General features: G+C 31.2%; 1 long non-coding RNA gene across 1 annotated transcript; it reads left to right on the top strand.

The window, feature by feature from the left end:
• The first annotated feature begins 597 nt into the window (after positions 1-597).
• Positions 598-2712, top strand: LOC148783550 (uncharacterized). Its single transcript, XR_016051482.1, has 2 exons — positions 598-814; positions 2291-2712. It is a non-coding gene; the product is annotated as an uncharacterized LOC148783550 (long non-coding RNA).
• The last annotated feature ends 1605 nt before the right edge of the window (positions 2713-4317 follow it).

Here is a 4317-nt window from a genome sequence, read left to right as displayed (position 1 = left end):
TAGAGAACGCTAGAAAAATAAATAAATAGAGGCTCGAGTGTCTTTGAGTAGCATACATATTGATAGCTTCATAACTCTTAAATTTTTGTAACTTTTATTTCATAAAAGAAGTATGATAATAAAGAAAAAAGAAATTTTACGGTTCACATCATGTCAAACACAGTTCTAATTGAACCCGACCATACCTAATGGTTCATAAATCAATTTTGTTTTATATCTTTATTTTTATTAAAAGTTTATATTGATATGAAATTTGGGATGTTGCTGCATTTTCATAGAAAAAATCATAAAAATAATAAAAAGATATTTTGAATAAAACTATTGATCAAATTACCCTCAAAAAAAATTTAGGAGTATTTGATCAATTATTTTTATTCAAAATGTCTTTGGACTATTTTTATTGGGTCGTCATAATTGATTATTTATGCCTCAAATTTTACCTCAAAAAAGGTTTATAAAAATAAAGTAAAAAAATAAAATAAAATAACTTTATGGCCCTCGGGTAAGTCTAAGTCACATCTAGAGAAAGGGCAAAAGAGAGATGAAAAAAAGATGAAAAGCAAGTAGTAAAAGAGGTAACGAGAAAGGTTTCTCCTCGCCTTTGGTGAAAGAGGAAAGGGCAGGGGCAAAGATTTACACAAGTATATCAGCTCTCTTCTTGAACATAGATGCTTAGAGAAGACGCAAGGAGTAGGCAGAGGGACAACTATGGTACTGAATGAAGATTTGCCCCATTTTATTGATTATTTATTTGGACATCTTAGAGAATGGATACTGTATTTAGTAAGAGAAGTTCCTCTTCTGTCGAAGAAAGGTATGAGTTCAATTCTTGAACTGTATGTTCACATCCATCTATCCATCTTCTTTCCTAAATTATGTTATAGTTATTTATAATATGTTCCTCTGTGATTTACCTGTGGAACATATTAGATTTGAAGAGAGTAGTGTTATCTCTAAAGAAAAATAGCAAGAAATCAGAAAAATTGTGTCTTCCTTTCTATTTTGTTTTACACTATGTTGCAAAGTTTTTTAGATTTTAGACTGCCTTGCTTTACCCACTTCAATTTAGAACCGATGTCTTTAAACTCGGCTCGAGCATCGGACGCGGCCCTAGCTCAGCTGAGTAACTCGGCTGAGTCTGAGCAATCAGATTGCCTTATTTCTTGATGCATCATAGAAAATCGGGCTGTGTTTGTAACTTTCTAAAAATCATCCTTTAGTTTTTGTATTGTTTTTGTCTTCTTTATTTTATCGTTTGCTATTATTTTTCCAAGGGATTAGCCAGTGCAATGGATCAGAGACTCATTTGCCTCTCAGATATTATAGATTATCACAACCCCGTGTTTTGAAACCACCGATTCCCGATTTGGATGGGAATCCCCAATTTGGATGGGAATCATCGGAAGCGAACCGGTTCTGAATTGCATAGACTCGGGCCCCGCTTTCCCTTTAAAAATCCTCATTATATATTTTTTATCTTTTTTTTATCTTATTTAATATTTTATTGGGTCCCATTTATATCCCCACCCTATAAACCTCTAATTTAATTTTTATTTTATCTCATTAATGTTTAGGAAATTGTTTGATGCGGGCTGGTACACATTTCTACAATATTTGGTCCAGAGGTATAAAACATCCATCTTCAAGAGGGATGCAAATAGGTGGTCCATCTAAAATCAGGTGTAACTAATGGTCCAAATGTTTTTTTAATATAATTATTATTTCTAATTTTCAAACCTTTGTTTCTTTTTTTTTTCATATTCATGATCTTCATGTTGAAGATTATATATTCTCTAAAAACTAGGATCAAATTATATTTAAAAATCTATTTAGTGACAAGCTCGCATTTTTACAATATGTGGGCTGGCAGCATGTCCTTTATGTTTTAAATTTTTTTTAGATCACCAATTCTGGCCAATCGAAACCCATACCGGATCACCAATCCAAAGCCCAAACGATTCGGGTTTTGAAACATTGATTGCAGCAATTTGTTCCATATTCCGTTGTTTTTCCAATTTCTCTATTTTTTTCAAATTTTAAAATTGTTTCCACATTTAAATTAGGTGGTCATTGCAATGCATAGTTTGGGCCTGACAGTATCACTATTTTGGTTTACATTTTCATTGTCTTTTGGTTAGTAAGCTGGGTTTCTTTGAGGCACAGAGTTCTAACCATGATTGATTCCTTTGAAAACTGAGATTCAGACCACGGAGCTAATGCTGCAATTATTTTACAAGTTTTCAATTATGCTAATGAGGGATCATATTTTCATATTGTTCCGTAAGTTTAGTTTGGACCTCTATAACCAACATCAAATGGGAGCAACTAGGAGTCGTGAAGATCATCGGCTTAGCAATTGTCGTGATCTTGATGCTTGTGGTGTTCAAAAAAGCTTGCTCATATTGTTGCAAGTGTGGCAAGACTATGAAAGCTCCGGGGCGAAATATGCGCATTTTTCGGTCTAGATTCGAGCAAAACCCTAGAGGCTACTTTCGCCAATTGCGCAGCGATCTTAGGTAGAATAGACGGTTTAAAATGTGTTATTGTAGAATCTAAAGATATGGTGTTGCATGTATACTAAGAGTCTGTGAGGGAGAACAGTTAGAACCCCAAGTGGCTTTGAGATGCTTTTTGGTTTTGGTTTGTGTTAGTAAACAGTTGTTCTTTTGGTTTGAAACAGTAATCTATTAGTCTTGAAGTGCTTGCTGGTTAGAGTTTAGAGTTTATGTTGCCAAAGACAGTAGTAATGTCCTTGCACATAAAATGATGAAAAAAGTCTTAATAATATGAGGTATAAATCTTAAGGTGATAACAATTGCAACACTACGCAGCAATACATTTTCGAATGGTACATGCAAAACCACTAAGAGAAAAAAAAAAAAAGAAAAAAAAAAAAGAAAGATATATATATATATATATATATATATAGCGATTATTCTTTTGATTTTGCCTGAAATATAGAGGTAGGCTGTTTTCTATGTTCGATAATGGTTAATTCTTTTCTAGAGCATAAAGTGTTTTTAATAGTAGTAATCAGGGTTTGAAAAATTTCCTGTCTTGATCAGGAAATGTAGAATTGGCTTTGGTAGCTCGGCAAGGGAATCAGGCCTACCCTATCTAGTTATCTATTTCATTATGTCATTTTCATTTTTTTTATATATGGGAAAGTCTAAGGTCAACCCGTTAGCTGACCGCTACAGTAGATGCCCAATATTCCAGATTGAATATCGGCCGATCTAATGTTTACAATTGCATTTCATTTTTTAATTTTATTTTTTTATACACCCAATTCACTTGATAATTTGAGTGTCTACTATTGAAAAATAGGCCAACCTAATAAAAGCATTTAAAAAATAATTTACTAAAGAACTCACCAAAATACCCTTAATATTATAGGGTATTTTAGTAAAAAAAATTTGCAAAAAAAATTGTAATATTTTTATTAAGTGCGGCTTGATGGGAAGAGTAGACGCTCGAAATTTCAGAATAATTTGGATTTTTAGAAGAAATATTAAAATTAAATTGTGAAATACAATTATGACCATCAGATATGCTCATATTCAATCTGAGTTATTGGGCTTACATTATTCTATCAGTAGTTAGGTTGACAAGATCGTTATATATATATATATATATATATATATATATATATATATATATATATATATATATATATATATGCTGAGATTAGCCTTCTAACTCATATGAACTTATATGTTCATATGAGCCCAACGGTCTAGATTGAATTTGGGCTGATCTGATGGTCACAGCTTCATTTCGTATTTGAATTTTAATGTTTTTTTTAGAAATCCAAATAATTTAAAATTTTAGGCTTGTATTATTCAAAAATATTATAATCTAATAAAAATATCCAATAAATAAATTACAATAAATAAATTAACTAAAATACCCCTGAAACATTTCAGGGGTATTTTGATCAATTTATTTTTCACGAATTATTTTTAAAATATTTTTATTAAGTGCCCCTTGATGAGAACAATACACACCTAAAATTTCAAATGATTTGAATTTGTACAAAAGAATTAAAATTAAAATACAAAATGAGGTCGTGACCGTCAGATCGGCCCAGATATGGGTCATTCTGTGGCCGATCAGACGCTCATATATGTTTAATAGTATTTAAATTTTAATTGTTTTTCTACAAATCCAAATCACTTGAAATTTTAGATGTGAGTACTTTTCATCAATGTGCACCTAATAAAAATATAAAAAATATAATTTGTGAAAATAAATTGACTAAAATACCCCTCGAAAAGTTTTAGGGGTATTTTGGTCAATTTATTTGATGTAAAAATT

The sequence above is a fragment of the Amborella trichopoda genome, chromosome 1, assembly GCF_054954075.1.
Source record: "Amborella trichopoda isolate Santa Cruz 75 chromosome 1, AtrichopodaSantaCruz75HAP2 v2.0, whole genome shotgun sequence".
Classification (NCBI taxonomy): Eukaryota; Viridiplantae; Streptophyta; class Magnoliopsida; order Amborellales; family Amborellaceae; genus Amborella; species Amborella trichopoda.
Note: the sequence above shows the minus strand (reverse complement) of the source record. Positions and strands in the feature narration are given on the sequence as shown.